Source organism: Engystomops pustulosus, chromosome 2, assembly GCF_040894005.1.
Source record: "Engystomops pustulosus chromosome 2, aEngPut4.maternal, whole genome shotgun sequence".
Lineage (NCBI taxonomy): Eukaryota > Metazoa > Chordata > Amphibia > Anura > Leptodactylidae > Engystomops > Engystomops pustulosus.
The window spans coordinates 172723402-172746903 of record NC_092412.1 but is presented as its reverse complement, the minus strand read 5'-3'; the positions used below and the strand labels follow the sequence as shown (position 1 = coordinate 172746903).

The following is a 23502-nucleotide window of genomic DNA, read 5'->3' as shown; positions in this document are numbered from 1 at the left end:
GGTGGGGCGGCGGGCATCATTCAGTGCGGTGGGGCGGCGGGCATCATTCAGTGCGGTGGGGCGGCGGGCATCATTCAGTGCGGTGGGGCGGCGGGCATCATTCAGTGCGGTGGGGCGGCGGGCATCATTCAGTGCGGTGGGGCGGCGGGCATCATTCAGTGCGGTGGGGCGGCGGGCATCATTCAGTGCGGTGGGGCGGCGGGCATCATTCAGTGCGGTGGGGCGGCGGGCTTTATACAGTGCGGGTGGGTTATACAGAGTAGAGGCATTAAACAGTGGACGGGGGGGGGGGGGGGTGGATGTTTTAACACAAACCATAGTACTGTGCAAGCAAACACACACTACATTCATACATTATACATGTAAACAAACATGCACACAATGTTCATATATAGATCAGACATCACACCTACATCACACAGCACACTACACAAAAACACATACACATCAGAAACATATATGCTTTTCACTGTGTTCCAGATAAAGATCAGGGCACTGACTGCAGGGCTGAGTAGTAGCTGGTCCCGGCATCACACATTCTTCCCTCCCCCTCCAACTGACGTAGCAGGGTTTAGGGGTAGAAGCTGCTACAGTAATACACAGATGGCAGCACAGAGCAGTATCCTCCGAGTGCAGGCTGCCTGTCTCCTCTGCTTTTGGTCATGTGACCAGAGCCTGTACGGAGTAGCTGAGCTCCGGGCACATAAACTTCTATGAGGCTGGGAGCTACAGGAGTGACATAAAGAGGCTGCAGCTCCCAACTCAGACAGAGATTTGAGATGCAGATTTACACACATCAGGAGATTTTCAAGGGGTCAAACTGCCTCTACAGGCGCCAGAGTTACTTGTAGAGGCGTTAATGCGATCTGTGACTGAGCATGCACCAACATGCTCAGGTCATTAATACGTTTGTATTGCAATGCAGTGGCTTAGTTTAAAACATTTAAATACTGATAAAGCCACTAAAACACTATCCTTCCTAATGCCCCTTCCTAATAAGGCCCCTTCCACACTAGCGTTGCATTTCACGTCAGGGTGCAATGCGTGAAAAACTGACGTTTTTGGCTGCGTTTTTGTTCCATTTTTCCTTGGAGTAATTAGCGTTTTTGCGGTTTTCACGCGCGTGTTGTTAGCGTTTTTTTTGCGTTTTCGGCGCGTTTTTCACGCGCGAGTCAATGGGAGACTCGAGCATTTTTCAAAGGGACCATGGTTTGGGATTAAAATGTGTTATTTAATTGAAAAATAATGTCTTCTGATAAGTTGCAAACATCTGCGATCTATTCTTCACTGTTCCCCGTGTATATTATCTCCCGACAAGTTAGCAGATGTGAAGAACAGTGAAGAATAGAATAAAAACAGTGAACACAGTGAACACAGGATCATTTAAGAGAAAAACACAGTGCAGAACACAGTGCAGAATAGATTACAGATGTTCGGCACATCTGCTTACTTGTCGGGAGATACGCGCGGAACGGTGCGCCCAAAATAGCATGTGAAGAACAATATATATGTGTGTGAAGAACACATTGCAGATGTTTAAATACATCTGCAATGTGTTCTTCACACATATATATTGTTCTTCACATGCTATTTTGGGCGCACCGTTCCGCGCGTATCTCCCGACAAGTAAGCAGATGTGCCGAACATCTGTAATCTATTCTGCACTGTGTTTTTCTCTTAAATGATCCTGTGTTCACTGTTTTTATTCTATTATTCACTGTTCTTCATTGTGTTTTTTTAATTAAATGATCGTTCTCGAGCAGGGGAAATACTGTTATTCTGGTCACCTAGCAACCCTTACGTTTAAAACGCATTGCACTCGCATTGCACTTGCAATGATTGCGAGTGCAATGCGTTCTTGATGCATCTCCATAGACTTGAATGGGGTGAGAAAAACGAGAAAACGAACGCAAGCACGCGCGTGAAAACCAACGCTAATGAAGAAAGACCCATTGAATACAATGGGACAGAGTGCAATGCAAGTTCTGCGCGTCAAATGCACGCGCAGAACTCGCGCGTGAAAAACGCCAGTGTGGAAGGGGCCTAAGTAATAATACATACATTGGAATTGCAGAATCTTTAACAATCACTACAATAAATGTGAAGTATTATTCAACCTGAACAGTCAATCATCCCAAAATGGATGATTTTTAAACAAATCCCTTCACAAAAATTAGCTCTCAAAAAGTTAAATAGGATACCTTTCTACTCCCAAAAAAATTAGCTCTCCATCAGCTCTATGAAATAAATAGAAAAATTTGCCATACTAAAACAACATTTTTTTTTTTATTCAAGAACACTGGAAAAAAAAAAATCTATGGTATATCAATGAGGTACTACCAGTGGTCGCACTAGATTTTTTACAGTAATACTACTCTTACTATTTTTTACGAGAATTTTTTAGCCGAGGAGTATGAAATTTTTCAATAATACAAATATATAACTCATAGATTTATGTAATGTTTATAGACGCCATTTATAAATCAAATCAGTCAGCATATTTTGCGCTTAACCCCTTAAGGACCAGGCCCTTTTTCGTTTTTGCGTCTTTATTTTTCACACCCCACCTTCAAAAATCTATAACTTTTTTATTTTTCCATGTAAAGAGCTGTGTGATGGCTTGTTTTCTGCATAACAATTGCACTTCATAGTGATGGCTTTTAATAGTCTATGCCATATACTGGGAAACTGGAAAAAAATTCTGAATGCAGTGAAAATGGTGAAAAAACGCATTTGCGCCGTTTTCTTGTGGGCGTGGATTTTACGTCTTTCACTGTGCGCTCCAAATGACATTTCTAATTTATTCATTGGGTCAATACGATCACATGGATACCAAATTTGTATAGGTTGTATAATGTTTTCATACATTTACAAAAATTAAAACCTCCTGTACAAAAAAAAAATTCTTCATTTTGCCGTCTTCTTGCGCTAATAACTTTTTCATACTTTGGTGTATGGATCTGTGGGTGGTGTCATTTTTTGCGACTTTTGATGACGTTTTCAATGCTTTTATTTTTAGAATTGTACGACCTTTTGATCACTTTTTATTGATTTTTTTATATTTTTCAAAATGGCAAAAAAATGCCATTTGCGACTTTGGGCACTATTTTCCGTTACGGGGTTAAACGCAGTAAAAAAACATTCTTATATTTTGATAGATCGGGCATTTTCGGACACGCTGATACCTAATGTGTTTATGATTTTTACTGTTTATTTATATTTATATCAGTTCTAGGGAAAGGGGGGTGATTTGAATTTTTAGGTTTTATTAATATAATTTTTTATTTTTTTTTATTAAAATTTTTTACTATTTTTCAAACTCCCTAGGGTACTTTAACCCTAGGTTGTCTGATTGATCCTACCATATACTGCCATACTACAGTATGGCAGTATATAGGGATTTTGCACACCATCTATTACAATGTGCAGATCGCACATTGTAATAGATGGCCTAAAACATGATAGCCTCGGATCACTGTGTGATACCAAATATGCGGGTTTTTTTGTGTTTTTATGTTTTTTATACTTTATTAAGTTTTTTATGGGAAAGTGACATTTTAGGGGCTTATATTTTATGTATTTATTTTTTATTTATTATAATGTGTAGTGTTAACTGTTTTTGCATTTTTTTTACTTATACATACTTGAACTTAAACCAGTGATGCTCTGATCACTGGTTTAAGTCCAATACACTGCTCTACAATATTATTTTATTGTAGAGCAGTGTAAACTGTCTGAGCAAGCTTGCGCATGCTCAGACAGTTTGCAGTCAGACCCGGAAGGGGTCTGGCTGCCATGGAGACCGGGCAGCTCCGGGGCACATGCCAGTCCTCGGAGCTGCCCGGAAGAGGATCGGATCCCCCGGTAAGCGGCACGGGGGATCCGATCCACAGCAGGAACACCCTTACACGCCGCGGTCATGCTTGACCGCGGCGTGTAAGGGGTTAACACCCGCGATCGGAGTCGGCTCCGATCGCGGGTGTTACAGCGCGGTGTCAGCTGTGATAGACAGCTGACAGCCGCTGCTTCTGGTACCGGCTACGTTCGTGAGCCGGTCCCAGAAGCTGGACGTTATACTACGTCCCGGTGCGCTAAGCATCTAGCCCCGGGGACGTAGTATAACGTTGTGGTGCGCCTAGGGGTTAACTGTCCAGACAGGACTAATCAACCTGATCCACATGACTCATACACAGTAGTTGGAGATGGTGCAGCGATTGATTACTTCTGCATCAAGGACAACAGAGTGATTGCGTATTCCCAGCTTATGCAGGGCAGGACAAGGCTAAAGCAGTGCATAATTAGGGCAAGAGAAGCACCAGGGCAGTCACAAAGGGACAGAGCCTTATTATACAGGCGGTCCCCTACTTAAGAACACCAGACTTACAGACGACCCCTAGTTACAAACGGACCTCCGGATATTGGTAATTTACTGTACTTTAGCCCTAGGCTACAATAAACAGCTGTAACAGTTATCAGAGGTGTCTGTAATGAAGCTTTATTGTTAATCCTGGTTCTTATGACAACTCAACATTTTTAAAATCCAATTGTCACAGAGACCAAAAAAGCTCTGGCTCGGATTACAATGATAAAATATACGGTTCTGACTTACATACAAATTGAACTTAAGAACAAACCTACAAAACCTATCTTGTACGTAACCCGGGGACTGCCTGTAATTTCATAATTGTTTTTTTCAGAAAACCAGTTCAGGGATTAAACAAGATATGTTTCTGCATCAGTGTAGCTACAGCATTCTCAAGGTATGTTTGGTTCATAATGCATAAAAGCAAATGGTAGATTTCCTTTAACCCTAAATTCAGCTTTAGTTACCATAATTTTTGATTTTGCATTCTTGAGAGTGCAAATTTTTCTTGATGTTCGGTACTGTGGTATATGTAAATCTGCATGCTGTGTTATTGTTTCATCCCTATTTGTGTGTAAACCTCTGCTTTGATGTGAGCTTTACGTAAAAAGATAAAAATTACCCTTAACGCAAAAATGGCACTGACGGGAGGGATTTTCTGCCCCTCGGACAGGAAACATGGAACACTTTAACTCCTCTCTGCTCTCTACATCTTAAGTCAGTTGGAGCAGGTCCGGAGTCTGCAGCGACATCTTTAGACGCACTAATCGCGGCAGCAGGACCCGATCTCCGATGTCAGATGCACCCGGAGACCCTAGGGAGAAGGGAGATGCGGTTCGTTACCGCTTCTCCCTTCTCCGCTCCTCTGTGAATCCTGCTGGGTCTAATTAGACCCAGTAAAACTCTGATCACCTGTCCCCAGATACCTCAGTTACAAGGGAAAACATGTAATAGAAAAAAGTGACAATGTCCCACAGGGGTCTTTTATGCCATATAAAGTAAAAACACACACACATAAAAAAAAAATTAACCTGTTCACGCTCTGCATCCAATATATCGGACGCTGAGAGCAGTGACATAATGCTCAGCGTCCGATATATCGGATGCAAGTGCCATTTGCATTTTGGGCGTCACCCTGTTGCGAGACAGGGGGACACCTCGGTGGGAGGTGTTGGCATCGCCAGCCGACACACCACCGTTGACATTACAGGACCAATCTGATTGGTCCTCTGACGACAATCGTCGCCATTGGCCAGTCAATAGACTGGCCAATGACAGCGATCTGTGACGATTTTTTTGGCAGATCTTTCTAGCCCAACGCTCTCCAACATCGCCATTTTGTGATTGGTGGTGTTGGAGAGAGTTGTGCTCCCCCCCCCCCCCCCCCACCATTGTACATTTTCCCTATCCCCCTCAACCGCGATCTGTTAGGAGTAGTATCGTCGAGGAGTAGTAGTATATGCAGCAGCGCGGAGGAGGTGTAGGTGTAGTAGTAGTAGCAGCAGCGTGGAGGAGGTGTAGTAGTAGTAGTAGCAGCAGCGTGGAGGAGGTGTAGTAGTAGTAGTAGCAGCAGCGTGGAGGAGGTGTAGTAGTAGTAGTAGCAGCAGCGTGGAGGAGGTGTAGTAGTAGTAGTAGCAGCAGCGTGGAGGAGGTGTAGTAGTAGTAGTAGTAGCAGCAGCGTGGAGGAGGTGTAGTAGTAGTAGTAGTAGCAGCAGCGTGGAGGAGGTGTAGTAGTAGTAGTAGTAGCAGCAGCGTGGAGGAGGTGTAGTAGTAGTAGTAGTAGCAGCAGCGTGGAGGAGGTGTAGTAGTAGCAGCAGCGTGGAGGAGGTGTAGTAGTAGCAGCAGCGTGGAGGAGGTGTAGTAGTAGCAGCAGCGTGGAGGAGGTGTAGTAGTAGTAGTAGTAGCAGCAGCGTGGAGGAGGTGTAGTAGTAGTAGCAGCAGCGTGGAGGAGGTGTAGTAGTAGTAGCAGCAGCGTGGAGGAGGTGTAGTAGTAGTAGTAGTAGCAGCAGCGTGGAGGAGGTGTAGTAGTAGTAGTAGTAGCAGCAGCGTGGAGGAGGTGTAGTAGTAGTAGTAGTAGCAGCAGCGTGGAGGAGGTGTAGTAGTAGTAGTAGTAGTAGCAGCAGCGTGGAGGAGGTGTAGTAGTAGTAGTAGTAGCAGCAGCAGCGTGGAGGAGGTGTAGTAGTAGTAGTAGTAGCAGCAGCGTGGAGGAGGTGTAGTAGTAGTAGTAGTAGTAGCAGCGTGGAGGAGGTGTAGTAGTAGTAACAGCAGCAGCGTGGAGGAGGTGTAGTAGTAGTAGTAGTAGCAGCAGCGTGGAGGAGGTGTAGTAGTAGTAGTAGCAGCAGCGTGGAGGTGTAGTAGTAGTAGTAGTAGCAGCAGCGTGGAGGTGTAGTAGTAGTAGCAGCAGCAGCGTGGAGGTGTAGTAGTAGCAGTAGTAGTAGCAGCAGCGTGGAGGTGTAGTAGAAGTAGTAGCAGCATCAGCAGCGTGGAGGTGTAGTAGTAGTAGCAGCAGCAGCAGTGTGGAGGTGTAGTAGTAGTAGTAGTAGTAGCAGCAGCGTGGAGGTGTAGTAGTAGTAGCAGCAGCGTGGAGGTGTAGTAGTAGTAGTAGCAGCAGCGTGGAGGTGTAGTAGTAGTAGTAGCAGCAGCATCAGCAGCGTGGAGGTGTAGTAGTAGTAGCAGCAGCAGTGTGGAGGTGTAGTAGTAGTAGTAGTAGTAGTAGTAGTAGTAGTAGTAGCAGCAGCGTGGAGGTGTAGTAGTAGTAGCAGCAGCAGCAGCGTGGAGGTGTAGTAGTAGTAGCAGCAGCAGCAGCGTGGAGGTGTAGTAGTAGCAGTAGTAGTAGCAGCAGCGTGGAGGTGTAGTAGTAGCAGTAGTAGTAGCAGCAGCGTGGAGGTGTAGTAGTAGTAGTAGCAGCATCAGCAGCGTGGAGGTGTAGTAGTAGTAGCAGCAGCAGCAGTGTGGAGGTGTAGTAGTAGTAGTAGTAGTAGCAGCAGCGTGGAGGTGTAGTAGTAGTAGCAGCAGCGTGGAGGTGTAGTAGTAGCAGTAGTAGTAGCAGCAGCGTGGAGGTGTAGTAGTAGTAGTAGTAGTAGCAGCAGCGTGGAGGTGTAGAAGTAGTAGCAGCAGCGTGGAGGTGTAGTAGTAGCAGTAGTAGTAGCAGCAGCGTGGAGGTGTAGTAGTAGCAGTAGTAGTAGCAGCAGCAGCGTGGAGGTGTAGTAGTAGTAGTAGCAGCATCAGCAGCGTGGAGGTGTAGTAGTAGTAGCAGCAGCAGCAGTGTGGAGGTGTAGTAGTAGTAGTAGTAGTAGCAGCAGCGTGGAGGTGTAGTAGTAGTAGCAGCAGCGTGGAGGTGTAGTAGTAGCAGTAGTAGTAGCAGCAGCGTGGAGGTGTAGTAGTAGCAGTAGTAGTAGCAGCAGCGTGGAGGTGTAGTAGTAGTAGTAGCAGCATCAGCAGCGTGGAGGTGTAGTAGTAGTAGCAGCAGCAGCAGTGTGGAGGTGTAGTAGTAGTAGTAGTAGCAGCAGCGTGGAGGTGTAGTAGTAGTAGCAGCAGCGTGGAGGTGTAGTAGTAGCAGTAGTAGTAGCAGCAGCGTGGAGGTGTAGTAGTAGTAGTAGCAGCAGCAGCAGCGTGGAGGTGTAGTAGTAGCAGCAGCAGCAGCGTGGAGGTGTAGTAGTAGCAGTAGTAGTAGCAGTAGCAGCAGCGTGGAGGTGTAGTAGTAGTAGTAGCAGCATCAGCAGCGTGGAGGTGTAGTAGTAGTAGCAGCAGCAGCAGTGTGGAGGTGTAGTAGTAGTAGTAGTAGTAGTAGCAGCAGCAGCGTGGAGGTGTAGTAGTAGTAACAGCAGCGTGGAGGTGTAGTAGTAGCAGTAGTAGTAGCAGCAGCGTGGAGGTGTAGTAGTAGTAGTAGCAGCAGCATCAGCAGCGTGGAGGTGTAGTAGTAGTAGCAGCAGCAGCAGTGTGGAGGTGTAGTAGTAGTAGTAGCAGCAGTGTCGAGGTGTAGTAGTAGTAGCAGCAGCGTGGAGGTGTAGTAGTAGTAGTAGTAGCAGCAGCGTGGAGGTGTAGTAGTAGTAGCAGCATCAGCAGCGTGGAGGTGTAGTAGTAGTAGCAGCAGCAGTGTGGAGGTGTAGTAGTAGTAGTAGTAGTAGTAGCAGCAGCGTGGAGGTGTAGTAGTAGTAGCAGCAGCGTGGAGGTGTAGTAGTAGTAGCAGCAGCGTGGAGGTGTAGTAGTAGTAGCAGCAGCGTCGAGGTGTAGTAGTAGTAGCAGCAGCGTCGAGGTGTAGTAGTAGTAGCAGCAGCAGCGTCGAGGTGTAGTAGTAGTAGCAGCAGCAGCGTCGAGGTGTAGTAGTAGTAGCAGCAGCGTCGAGGTGTTGTAGTAGTAGCAGCAGCGTCGAGGTGTTGTAGTAGTAGCAGCAGCGTCGAGGTGTAGTAGTAGTAGCAGCAGCGTCGAGGTGTAGTAGTAGTAGCAGCAGCGTCGAGGTGTAATAGTAGCAGCAGCAGCGTCGAGGTGTAGTAGTAGCAGCAGCAGCGTCGAAGTGTAGTAGTAGCAGCAGCAGCGTCGAGGTGTAGTAGTAGCAGCAGCGTCGAGGTGTAGTAGTAGCAGCAGCGTCGAGGTGTAGTAGTAGCAGCAGCGTCGAGGTGTAGTAGTAGCAGCAGCGTCGAGGTGTAGTAGTAGCAGCAGCGTCGAGGTGTAGTAGTAGCAGCAGCGTCGAGGTGTAGTAGTAGCAGCAGCGTCGAGGTGTAGTAGTAGCAGTAGCGTCGAGGTGTAGTAGTAGCAGCAGCGTCGAGGTGTAGTAGTAGCAGCAGCGTCGAGGTGTAGTAGTAGCAGCAGCGTCGAGGTGTAGCAGTAGCAGCAGCGTCGAGGTGTAGTAAGTAGTAGGAGCAGCAGCGTGGAGGTGTAGTAGTAGCAGCAGCAGCAGCAGCAGCAGCGTGGAGGTGTAGTAGTAGGAGCAGCAGCGTGGAGGTGTAGTAGTAGTAGCAACAGCGTGGAGGTGTAGTAGTAGTAGTAGTAGTAGCAGCAGCGTGGAGGTGTAGTGGTAGTAGTAGTAGTAGGAGCAGCGTGGAGGTGTAGTAGTAGTAGTAGTAGTAGTAGCAGCGTGGAGGTGTAGTACTAGTAGCAGCGTGGAGGTGTAGTACTAGTAGCAGCGTACTCGTAGTAGCGCGGGGGAATACTCGTAGTAGCGTGGGGTAGTGGGCGTTGTTCTGTGTAGGTTGTGTACTATCCCCCCACCATGTCCCAGAAGACATATACTGACTGGGAGGTATATAATTATATTGCCTCCGATATGGAGTCTGCTAGCGGGGATGAGTGCGGGGACATTTTATTTGTGCACCTCTTCCTCACATAGCGAACCCCAGAGAAGGCGCTTTCGTAGTAGTGCTGAAGTGCCTGGGACTTCTAAAGTTTAGTAAGGAAAGAGAGAGGTTAAATCATGATTTTTTGAGTTGTTTGTCTCCCATGGCAAGAGCTAGGCACAAGAAGACATAATGGATATTTTGTACTATGCACTATCCATTATACATCATCCTTGAAGTCCACCTGTGGAGTTAAAATGCTCACTACACCCCTAGATTAATAATTCATTGTGGGATGTGTAGGGACCTCTAATTCTCAGAGGTTTCTACTGTACTGATCCCTAAGGGCATCTACAAATGTCTTATGGTGCCAAAAAAAAAAAAAAATGTAAATGTCGGTACTCCAAATGCCATTCTCTTCCGAGCCCTGCTGTGTCTCCATCTTGTAGATTATTGACACGTACCAGGAGAAGCTGCTTGATTATTTTTGGGGTGTTTGCCTCCAGTGGCATAAATTGGGCAAAATACTTTTGACACTACAATGACAAATTAAGAGAAATTGCAAAGCAAATTTTATTCGACACCATTCAATTTGTGTTACATTTGAGCCAGAATCTTATGGGTTAAAATGCTCATACAACCCTAAATAAATTCTTTGAGGGTTGCTCTTTCCTAAAATGCGGTCACTACTCAGAGGTTTCTATTGTACTGGTACCTCAGGGGCATCCCAACACCAGTCTAGTGAAAAGGGTGCTCCAAAAGCTATATTTTGCATGTCACTTCTCAGGCCTGCTGTGTCCCCAGCTGTAGACTATTGCTACACATGGGGCATTGCCATACCCGTAGTAACCCACAGAATGATATTTGGGGTGTTTATTCACAGTGGCATGAGTAGGGCTGAATAAATTTCTTCTTACTTTGGCACATTTGAGAAACAATGCAATTTTTACACTGCCCCCATCATTTTGTATAACATTTGTCCCAGCATCTCAGGGGGTTAAAATGTTCATACAACCCTTGATAAATTCTTTGAGGGGTGCCCTTTCCTAAAATGGGGTCACTACTCGGGGAGGGGGGTACCTCAGGGGCACCCCAACACCAGTCAAGTGACAAGGGTGCTCCAAAATTTCGCCCTACCGTGTCCCCAGCCTGTCAATTTTCGGCACATGTGTGGTATTTCTGTACTTGGGTCAACCCACAGAATGATTTTTGGGGTGATTGTCTAAAGTGCCATGAGTTTATACTAGGCACTAAAATTACTTTTTTGAGATAAAAATGCAATATTTGCTCTGCAACATTTACTTTGGATTCGATTTTTACCAGCATGTTGGGGGTTAAAATGCTCACCACACCCCCAGAAAAAATTGTTCGAGGGGTGTAGTTTCCAAAATGGAATAATTTCTCAGGGGTTTCTTTTGCACTGGTACCTCACGGGCCCTGCAAACCTGACATAGCACTCCAAATCCAAACATGTGAAAATTGAGCTTCAAAAGCAAAATATTGCTCCTTCCTTTGTCAGCCCTGGTGTGTCTGCAGCCTGTCAATTATTGGCACATGTGTGGTATTGCCGTACTCGGGACAACCTGCAGAATGATTTTTTGGAGCGATTGTCTAAAGTGCAATGGGTTGGGCACAATATATTAGGCACTAAAATGACAATTTTGAGAGAAAAAAAACATTTTTACTCTGCACCATTTACTTTGCATCAGATTTTGGCTAGGGAGTTAAAATGCTCACCCCAACCCCAGATAAATTCTTCAAAGGGGTCTACAGGTGGTCCCCTACTTAAAAACACTCGACTTACATACGACCCATAGTTACAAACGGACCTCTGAATATTGGTAATTTATTGTACTTTAGTCCTAGGCTACAATGATTAGCTGTAACAGTTATCACAGGTGTCTGTAATGAAGCTTTAGTGTTAATCCTGATTCTTATGACAACCCAACATTTTTAAAATCCAATTGTCACAAAAAAGTTCTGGGTGCGATTACAATGATAAAATATACAGTTCCGACTTACATACAAACTCAACTTAAGAACAAACCTACAGACCCTATCTTGGATGTAACCCGGGGACTGCCTGTAGTTTCCCAAATGGTGACATCTTTGGGAGTTTTCTATAGTACTATTACTTCAGGGGCTCTTTAAGTACACTGTGGCACCACAAATTGGCCTTCCAAAAACCCAATAGCACCAACTCTGTTCTGGACATCACTGTGCGACTAAAGAACAGTTGACATCCACATGTCTGGTATTGCCATACTCGGAAGAACCCTCAAATTCCTTCTGAAAGTGTCCATTTTAGGGCTAAATGAGAATAATCTTATTCAAAAATTTTAATTTCAAAATTCCCAATCCATCTTTGTTTGCTTCCAGAGAAAGATTTAAAGGGTTAACAGACTTCTCAAATGCTGATTTGAAAAGTTTGAGATGTTGGGTTCATAAAGTGGTGTTACTTGTGGGGGTGTATAGCACATAAGCCTTTGTAGGGCACTTCCAAACTGAATTGGTCACTAAAAATGTAGCATTTTTCAAATCTCTACTGATCTGCTACTAAAAACTTGAAACCTTCTCAGATCCATAAAAAAAAATGGAAATAAATTATGGAAAACAAAAAGATTAATGGCAAAAGGTTTCTAAAAAAAAATTTTTTTTGGTATGACTTTTTGTCTAAAAAGTAGAACATTTACAACTTTGAAAATTGTAATTTTTAAAAATTTTTTCCTAAATTATTGAATTTGTACCTCCCAAAAAAGAAACTGATCACCGAAATAAGAATACTAACTTAGACTACAATGTCTCACAAGAAAACAATCTCAAAATCACAGGGATATCTTAAAGCGTTGAAAAGTTATTACCACAGGAAGAGACACTGGTCAAATAAAAAAATTTAAAAAAAACGGTGGGCATGTCCTAGGTATGCTAGAGTGAGGACGCTCGCTGCTGAGCTCCTTCGTTTCCCCAGCACTTATTCAGCATATCGGGCATACTGAATATGGGAAAGGGCGTAAAGAAAGCCCCATCTAACCCCCCCACACACACACACACACACCTGTGGCACCTGCCAAAGCCACAATTGGGCAGTTTTTTTGGGGTCAAAACTCCGCAGGCGAGATGTCCCTACCTGCAGTCACCACGCGGTCCCAAGATGGCCGAACCCGCGCCGGAATGCCAGCACCCCGGAACGGACCCTCCTCTTCTCCATACTGCACGGTAACCCGCACCCCCTGGATCAGAGCCCTCCACAGCTAGCCTGCTGCCATCTGACGTCCGCTCAGATCAGGACGCGGTTCCAGCACAGGTCAAGACCCCGCGCGTCTCCCAGCAACTCCCGACACAGGGAGCCACTGAAGCGCAGCCAGGCACGCCGCAGCATACAGTGGCGCTGCATCTCTCTACGGGCACACAGCCTTCCTGGCAAGCCACATCGATGAGGGAAGAACATGGGCCGGATATGCAGCTCTAACCCACCCAGGGCAGTGAGTGCAGGCAATATTGGTCATGCAGTAAGAGTATAGGCACCCCACTCCCCTGAGCCTGCAGCCTTAACCCCCACAGGGACACCAGCCCACACCATGAAGCACCTGGCCCCCTTAAACAGTGCCAATATGCATGCCCCTACGGGCAACCCCTGCACCCTCAGACGGCTACTGCCTTCTCCCTCTGGCTTTCAGCTCCGGGCATGTGGGCCCAGTCAAATGGTGGATGATTGCCATCACCCCCCACCTGCTACAGGGCCTGCACCTCCACAAGAAGACAAACTCCCCACCATCCAGGACATCAAGCCCTTGCTCTCCTCCCTACCAACCAAGGAGGACATGTCACAATTCGCTGCCCAGATCCTTACAGAATGCCGACAGTAATTTGCCAGTTTGCGCTCTGACGTTACTTCACAGACTACCAGAGTTGACGACTTAGATCAAGCGCAATCCTCTACTATACTAAGCCTGGAAGTCATGCAAGACACGATTCAACAACACCACTTGCAGATCCACGCGATGCAGCAACAAATGGACGATATAGAAAACAGGAGCAGATGCAATAACCTGCGTATCAAAGGTCTCCCTGAATCTGTCCAGTCCGCAGCCTTGTTTTCTATCATCACTGAAATTTTTAATGGAATCCTGGGTCCTGGGCAAACCCCCCTCTACACACAGAGATTGACAGAGCTCACAGAGCCCTACGCCCCCCTCCGGATCCGTATGCACAAACCCCAAGAGATGTGGTGTGTCGGATCCACTTTTCTCTCTCAAGGAGCAGATCCTGTCAAAATTAAGGAATCAGAAACAAGTCCTCTACCAAGGAACTGATGTCACTCTCCGATCCCCAGATGACTTGAAGCAGTTTCTCCATTCCTTACGCCTACCACCCGTAACTCTGGGCCACTGGCCCACATACCTCCCCCCGTCAGCCCTACCCTCATTAGCTTCATCTGCCATTCTCACACCACTGGGCCACCCCAGGAAGGGTCCACGGAAACACCAGATGTCTGCTGGAAAAAATGGAAAATGCCCCCCCCCCCTCGCGGCCTGATTTTTCGCCCTGAAGGAGTCTCAATCCACGTGCCCATACCGGCCAGAGACAAATGACAACATGTCTCATCTGTTCTGCCATCATATGTGCTACGTTAAACCTATTCAGATTTCAGGAATATCCCTTCACTTGTCTTTATTCTTTGTTTTCCCCTTCCGTTAGAGTGCAATGCCCCCAATTTTAGTCATGTGCTCTCTGATTCTACTGTTACACGCCCCGAGTAGGTGTAAGGGTCTTCGGCTGACACCTCTTGTTACCCAATTTCCCTATTAGCTTCGGCTGTTAGTTTACGCTGCGACCCCTCTCCTAGGCGCTGCTAGTTTACCTTATTTCTGGTTCTAACCTCTTTTGCTCTCTCTTTTTTCCCCCTCCTCCCTCTTCTACATCCCCTTCCCTATCCCACCCCCCTCCTCACGTCCACACTGGAGGCAGCTGGACCGTTGCAGAACGTGTGCGCAGACCCTCTTTCCGCAGATGACGGAACTACGGATTGCTTTCACAGACACAGGGTCCAGGTTCTATGCCTGGGACATGCACCCAATATCAAACATAAACACTTCACTTCATTGTTCTACACAAACAATCCACAGTCGCGCTCAGGGGGCGTAGCCATCGCCTTACACAAATCACTCCCCCACGTGAGTGGACACTCATTTTCCATTCTCAACATTTACGCCCCAAACCAGCACCAAGTCCCCTTCCTCACCAGGCTTTTAGATGACATTGCATCCCTAATCAAGGGAACACTCGTGTTGGGGGTGACATTAATCTGACTCTAGATCCCACACTGGACAACTCCACCGGTAGATTAAGAATTCCCTACTCCGCCCTGAGAAAGCTCAAACGCTCCCTCCTGCAACTTCAGCTATGTGATGCCTGGAGACTGCAGCACCCATCAGATAGGGACAATAGCTTCTTCTCCTCCCCCCACATGGTTTACAGTAGACTGGTTTATATCCTTATCCAACATAGCGCGCTACAGTGGCTACCTTCTTCCTCAATAGGAAATATTATTCTCTCCGACCATGCTCCAGTCTATTGCACACTTAAACTCACATTCAATTGGAAATAGTGGCTGTGGAGACTTAGGCCCCTTCCACACTAGCGAGTGTGATGCGATGAACTCGCATCACACTCGCAACGCAATCTGCCGGGAACGCACGGCCCGAACGCTGCACCGCGGGAGTGAACTCAGCATGTCAGTTCACTCCCGCGGTGCAGCGTTCGGGCCGTGCGTTCCCGGCAGCTTGCGTTGCGAGTGTGATGCGAGTTCATCGCATCACACTCGCTAGTGTGGAAGGGGCCTTAATGAATCTTCTCCTTGACCCACTGTGTACCGCGGAAATTACCAGCACAATAACCCAATTTACCTCAGACCACGCGTCGGACACTGCACCCACGCTGACACAGAGGAAATCCTCAAAGGTTATATCCGGGGGGTCTTCATTAGACATGGTGCGAAAAAGTGCACACACTGCGGAAGGCGCTTGAGCGGGTCTCATCCCTGGAGCTTAAGCATAAACACGCCCTATCCCCCAATATTACGTGACCTCCAGGCGGCCAGGTTAGAAGTTAAACGCCTACTTGAAAAAAGCCTATGGGGGTATGTTGCAAGTTTGCCGTAGCAAGTTCTACGAATACAGTAACAAATGTGGGCGTATGCTATATTAAATCTGCCCCAAACAAAACGGTACACACCACCCCAGAGAAAGCGGACGTCTTGCTTTCCTTCTACACAGAACTATACAATCAACCAACTGTACCCCAAGGTCCGAATCCCCACCACCTCCCCCAATGTCACCTTTCAATAACCTTCCGACAGAAACCGTCGCAGATTTGGAAGTTCCTCTCACCCCCACCGAATTTGCTATTGTGGTCAAAAACCTACCAGGAGGCAAGAGCCCAGGTCCAGATGGGTTCACATGCAGCTTTTATAAACACTTCTCACAAGTACTGAATCCAATCTTAATAAAAGCATTCAACACAGTCTCCCCTGACTGCCCCTTTCCCTTACAGGCCACGACAGCCCATGTCGCGGTCATCCCTGAACTCAGAAAGGACCCCCAAGTGTGTTTCAATTATCGTCCCATTTCTTTACTTTAATGTGGACCTGAAGATCTTTGCAAAACTTTTGGCCAATAGGCTTAATCCTCTTCTGTCGATTCTTATCCATAAGGATCAAGTGGGGTTTGTGCAGGGAAGGGAGGGTCGCGACAACAGCCTGAAAAACCTGGACATTATACACTACACCCAATCTCATCAGCAACTGATGATGATCCTATCCCTAGATGCCGAAAAGGCTTTTGACAGGATCTCCTGTCCCTCTCTTAGACAAACCTTCACTAACATTCTACTTGCCCCAAACCTCACAACCAAAATTCTCTCCCTTTACAATAGGCCCTCAGCCAAACTTAAAAATCAACGGAACTCTGTCAGCTACCCTCCCCATACACAACGGCACCCGGCAGGGATGCCCTCTATCCCCGCTCCTATACGCATAGACCACAGGAATATACGAGCCGTATTAGAAAAGCATTGGGCCATACTCAAGAAAGACCCATACCTCTGCAAAGAATTACCTAAGGCCCCCGTACTTACCTACAAACGTGCTCCAACGCTTAAATCCATTCTGGCTCCGACCAAACCACGTCCCTCGACTATCCAGGCTAAACCACTCGCACAACGCCCCTCTATGTTTCCAACACTCAAGGGGACTTTCCGTTGTAACAGCACGAGGTGCATGACATGTGGAATCATTCAACATGGAAAAAAGACCTTCATGTCAAATACTACCACAGAATCCTTCCAAATCTTGTACTTTCTCAACTGTGCCTCTGAATATGTTGTGTATCTTTTGGAATGCCCCTGTACACTACAGTATGTCGGCAGGACCATCCAACCCTTTAAAGAAAGGGTTAATACCCATAGGATTCATGCTCCACAGTGTCTCAAGATATTTCAAAAGTCATCACAATAGCGACTTCAGTGTAGCAAAGGCATGCATCATAGAACAAATCCCAATTCATCATCAAGACAGACTGAATCAACTCACCAGAAGAGAGAATTTTTGGATATTCAAACTGAATACCATGTGCCCCTATGGCTTAAATGAATGTCTGGAAAAGATATGACATATGTTCAGTACATAATCTAGCACCTCCACCTGTAACTTCCAGCCAAGCCCCCGCTTTGATGTAGTTCCACTTTTTTTTTTTTTATTCAGTTATATACTGTTAGTCCAATCCATCTCCCCTATGTTCCGTTCCCCTTCTTCCAAACATCCAGCAGCACACAGCTGGGCTATATAAACCTGCTCATCAAGCAGCTTGCACATTGTTTGTGCTGCTGCTGCCCTGGATGGTCTCCTTTACTCTGAGTAAGTCTAATCTTGGGCTCCTTTCACAATTATCTTCCCTGTGAACCTTACCAGTATTTTAATCCTTTTTTCCCCACCCACAGCATTGCTCATTATTACAATAAGGCTACTTGCCTCCCGCCCTGGTATACCACATATCAGCTCATCATCACGTATCGCTACTCCCAAAACAGTTCATCAACGCAGGTCAGTTTTAATTAGCCCAACTCTGCTAAGTACCTAAACCTTACACTAAGTTATCTAGCAGTTTTATTCACCCATTTTTTCCTCCGCAGTTTGTCATTATTAGCCAATTTCATAAAATTCATAAGGATATTACACCTACCCCAGGATACAGCCAGATATTAATCCCTAACATTAGACTGCTCTGTAATTCATATAATAAAAATATTATTTATTTATATATTTTGCATTATAACATATTGTATCATTTATCATATTTTACCTCTAAAAGATATGTCTTATCCTATTCTTAAGGAAAAAACTGTTCTTCTAAACAGCTCATTTGTGGTTGTAATATTCCTGTCTATGTCAATAACCATGACTACTCTCAAGTATTTTAATCAAATGTATGTTTATATACATATATATGTATGAATTATTCCTAAACTGCAACCTTTGATATATAAGTTTTGAGTTTTATTGTATATGAATGTTTTATTGTATATGACGTCACTCTTTGATACAATGTACCCTCCTTTATTTTTTTTATCCACAAACAGAACAACATCCAAAAAAATCTATTGGACCTGAGGAAGGGGAAATTCTCCCCAAAACGCGTTGTCCCCATACCTTTATCTGTTATCGAACACTAATAAATGTTTTTATGCTTAATATTTGCATTTATATGTACTTATCTCTGCCTTTATGAATAGTCTGACTTTACAAAGCCCAGCACGCAGCACACTAATTCTACTAATCCACTAAGCAGCGCGATATTAAATCCGGTTATCCTATCCTACTACTAACCTGTCGTACATCAGGAACTCCTTCCTGCACACCGGAATGTGCAGCAGCTCACATTTACTAAGTCACCAGGGGCACAATTCCCCTTCTATTTCCAAATTTGGTAGTCACCATTTAATACCCTCTTACTTAACCCTCCATTCCCATGGTGCGCGGTGTCCCCTTATAACAAATTACAGGTAGGCATTATGACAGGGCGCCAGGCAGGTGATCAAACTCACAAGCTAATTGACTTCATATCTACAGCTTAGTGGGAATGAGGGAAGGAAGGATTTCCCAGGTCTTACGTTTATCTCTGGATCTACAGAAGCCCTACGTTCCACTTAATTGAGTATACAGTGAGGGCCAGAAATATTTGGACAGTGACACAATTTTCGCGAGTTGGGCTCTGCATGCCACCACATTGGATTTGAAATGAAACCTCTACAACAGATTTCTAGTGCAGATTGTAACGTTTAATTTGAAGGGTTGAACAAAAATATCTGATAGAAAATGTAGGAATTGTACACATTTCTTTACAAACACTCCACATTTTAGGAGCTCAAAAGTAATTGGACAAATAAACATAACCCAAACAAAATATTTTTATTTTCAATATTTTGTTGCGAATCCTTTGGAGGCAATCACTGCCTTAAAGGGAACCTGTCACCAGGAGACCCATTTTTAGCACTCCCCCAGTCCCCACAGAGCATAATACACACGCTGCCAAAGTGTTTTTCTATTAACCCCTTAACGCTCTGCGCCGTAGCTCTACGGCCATCTTTTTTTATGATCGCCGAGCCCCTGAACGTCATTGGGGGGGGCGGCGATCGGTTGCCATGGTAGCCTCGGGTCTTCGTTTGACCTGAGACTATCTGGCATCTGCAGATTCGTTACAATGAGCCAGTGGCTCATTGTAATGAATGTGCTGAAAAAATGCCATATATTGCAATACAGAAGTATTGCAGTATATGGTAGGAGCTATCTGACTATCTAGGGTTAATGTACCCTAGATGGTCTAAGAAATAGTGAAAAAAAAAATAAAAAAAAGTAATAAAATATTAAAAGTTCAAATCACCCCCCTTTCCCTAGAACGGATATAAAACATAATAAACAGTAAAAATCACAAACATATTAGGTATCGCCGCGTCCCAAAATGCCCGATCTATCAAAATATAAAAACGGTTACGGGTGGCGGTGACCTCCGAGGCGGGAAATGGCACCCAAATGTCCGAAATGCGACTTTTACACCTTTTTTGTACACATTCGTTTAATTTTTGAAAATGTATTAAAACACAATAAAACCTATATAAATTTGGTATCACCGCGATCGCACCGAACCAAAGAATAAAGAAGGCGTGTTATTTGGAGCGAAGAGTGAAAGTCGTAAAAACGGAGCCCACAAGAACGTGACGTTCAATTTTTCCACATTTGGAATTTTTTTTCAGCTTCGCAGTACACGGCATGTTAAAATAAATAACATTACGGGAAAGTAAAATTTGTTACGCACAAAATAAGCCCTCACACAGGTCTGTACACGTAAAAAATGAAAAAGTTATGGATTTTTGAAGTTGGAGAGCGAGAAATGAGCTGAAAAACCCTGCGTCCTTAAGGGGTTAAAAATAGGTTTTACAGAAAAAAAGATATGTTATATGTTACTAGGCAGTTGCCTTTTGGGAGGGTCTGGAAAGGAGCAGTTCCCCCCCACCCTTGGGGAACAGCTTCTCCATGTGACCTTTTCAAATATATGAAAACACCCATCACTTGGCTTAGCGACGCCCCCTGCTCCTCTACAGCCAATCCCTAGTGTTGGGAGTTATTCATATATTTGAAAAGGTCACATGCTTCCCAAGGGTGGGGGGGAACTGCTCCTTTTTGGCAACTGCCTAGTCACACAGCACATGATAATGAAAGGTACAATATAACATCTTTTTTTCTGTAAAACCTATTTTTTATACAAAAACACTTTGGCAGTGTATGTACTATGCTCTGTGGGGACTGGGGGAGTGCTAAAAATGGGTCTCCTGGTGACAGGTTCCCTTTAAGTCTGGAACCCATGGACATCATCAAACGCTGGGTTTCCTCCTTCTTAATGCTTTGCCAGGCCTTTACAGCCGCAGCCTTCAGGTCTTGCTTGTTTGTGGGTCTTTCCGTCTTAAGTCTGGATTTGAGCAAGTGAAATGCATGCTCAATTGGGTTAAGATCTGGTGATTGATTTGGCAATTGCAGAATGTTCCACTTTTTTGCACTCATGAACTCCTGGGTAGCTTTGGCTGTATGCATTAAAAACCTATGAGGCGAGACACATGAGCCCTGGCTCTTATCTGCTTGTGACCTCCAGGTCAGAGGTAGGAGGTCATGAAGCTGGCATGAATGTTAAGACCACTTTGCAAGGTGTTGAATCTCCTCATTAATTTATACTCCCATTCTTTCCTTTCCCTCTGTGTCTTAAAATGTCCCATTAAAACAGTAATCTGCAAATCTTCCATAGTGTGGTCCTCTCTGGAGAAATGTGCAGCCACTGGCAGATCTTTCCTTTCATTTTTAATATCAGCTCTGTGTGAGTTTATACGTTGATGGAGTCTCTGACCTGTTTCTCCAACATAAAGGCCTGTGGTTGGACACTGCTGACACATAATAAGGTAGACCACATTAGAGGACCTGCAGGAAAAGGTCCCCTTGATCTGATGTACCTGCTGTGATTGAGGTACAGGTACCTGTGCGGATGTGCTGGCATGTTTTACACCTGCTTTGCAGGCAGGGTGAGGTACCATTTTCTGATGGGGGTCTCAGGGCACTCCGGACAACCAGTTGTTTCAGGTTTGGTGGTTGCCGGAAGGACAGAAGAGGAGGGACTGGAAATATTTCTTTTAATCTTGTGTCTTTATGCAGAATCGGTTGGAGTTCCTTGGCAATGTGACGCAGGATCTCCAGTTGTGGGCTATAAGTGACTACTAGGGGCACTCTGGCCTCCTGTTGGGTCTCCTTATATTTGAGTAAATCATCTCTGTTGATGGCTGCTGCTTTACCTATTTGGTTATCAGTCACTTTTGGTCTGTAGCCCAACTGGAGAAATTCAGACCTGAGCTCCAGGAGGTGTTTTTCCAGATCTTTTTTGTCTGAACATATGCGGTTGTAGCGTATGGCCTGGATGTATATGATAGATTGTCTGGTATGTTTGGGGTGGAAGCTGTTATTTCTCAGGTAGGCCGTTCTGTCTGTAGGTTTATGGAATATGGATGTGGTTAAGTGGCTGTCTTTAATCTGTATGGTGGTATCCAGAAAGTGTATCTCCTTGTCTGAATAGCTTAGTTTCAGATTGATGGTGGGGTGAAAGTTGTTGTAGCCCTCATGGAATTGAATTAGGGCCTCCTCACCTGCAGTCCAGATGATCAGAATATCATCAATATAACGGAGGTAGATCATGGGTTTTGTGGTGCATGTGGATAAGTTCAGTTCAGCCATAAAAAGATTGGCGTACTGTGGTGCACACCTTGAACCCATCGATGTTCCCATACACTGTAGGTACAGATCCTCTCCAAATGAAAAATAGTTGTGGGTGAGCACAAATTGTATGAGATCTGAGACCAGTTCTGTTGGTAAGTTGTGCTTCTCCATGTGTGCCCGGCATGCTGCTATTCCATCTTTATGGGGGATGTTAGTGTATAGGGATTCCACATCCATGGTGGCCAGAATTGTACCATCAGGAAGTGGGCCTACAGTCTTGAGTTTATTTAAAAGGTCAGTAGTGTCCTGGATGTAGCTAGGAGTATTTCTGACCAGGGGTTTAAGGAGATTTTCCACCCAACCTGAAATACTTTCCGTCAAGGTGCCAATGCCAGAAATAATAGGCCTTCCAGGATTGCCATCTTTGTGTATCTTGGGGAGCATATAGAAAAAGCCTGGCCTGGGATCCTCTGGGATAAGAAGGTTGACCTTGTGTTGCATCTCAGTTGAAAACTTCTTGGTCATATCAATAAGTTGCTTCTTGTAGGCCTCTGTTGGATCACTCTCAAGTTTACTATAATGAATGGGGTTGGACAGCTGTCTGTTTGCTTCCTTGATATAGTCAGAAGTATTCATTATGACTATTGCACCCCCTTTTGTCTAATTCAATTCCATGAGGGCTACAACAACTTTCACCCCACCATCAATCTGAAACTAAGCTATTCAGACAAGGAGTTACACTTTCTGGATACCACCATACAGATTAAAGACAGCCACTTAACCACATCCATATTCCATAAACCTACAGACAGAACGGCCTACCTGAGAAATAACAGTATTAGTATTCTAGTAATACTAGAATACTAGAACTAGTATTCTCGAAAGCTCACCATCAAATAAACTCAGTTAGCCCCAAAAAGGTATCGCCTGATTTCTTCACTCTTCATTGATTACAGGTTAACGAGGGAGACGCCTTCAGAGTTAATTGCAGCCCTTAAAGTCGATTGTCCAATTACTTTTGGTCCCTTGATAAAGAGGAGGCTATGCATTACAGAGCTATGATTCCTAAACCCTTTCTCCGATTTGGATGTGGAAACTCTCATATTGCAGCTGGGAGTGTGCACTTTCAGCCCATATTATATATATAATTCTATTTCTGAACATGTTTATGTAAACAGCTAAAATAACAAAACTTGTGTCACTGTCCAAATATTTCTGGCCCTAACTGTACATGCTTTTTATTCTTGGCAAGTGAGGTTTGTGGAGCAAGATATCTCACTCTCTTAATGTAGCTGAAGGGTTGGAGTAGATGTAGGTATGTATGGAGTAGATGTTAATGTAACAGGCCTTTGCCGTCACTTCCATCGGGTAACGAGGGTTACTTGTCGGGGGTGTCTCTTATCCTGTCTGTTGTCTATCCTAGCTATCGAGCCCCTGGCCCATGTGATGAGGGGTTTAAATGGCTAACGTGTCTTACTCAATGTTCGCTTTTCACAGATGGTAGCTTGTTAACATTCACCTTCCCTTTAACATCCCTGGCAAGTTTGTACAACATGCTCCGT

At 45.1% G+C, this 23502-nt stretch overlaps 1 protein-coding gene and 1 long non-coding RNA gene across 4 annotated transcripts in view; one reads left to right on the top strand and one right to left on the bottom strand.

Moving 5' to 3' along the window:
* CEPT1 (choline/ethanolamine phosphotransferase 1) overlaps positions 1-23502 on the bottom strand; it is a 269974-nt gene that overhangs the window by 244367 nt on the left and 2105 nt on the right. The gene's annotated exons all lie outside the window — the stretch shown is intronic.
* LOC140116647 (uncharacterized) lies at positions 17434-18358 on the top strand. The gene is made up of 3 exons (XR_011852883.1): positions 17434-17548; positions 17632-17734; positions 18271-18358. It is a non-coding gene; the product is annotated as an uncharacterized lncRNA (long non-coding RNA).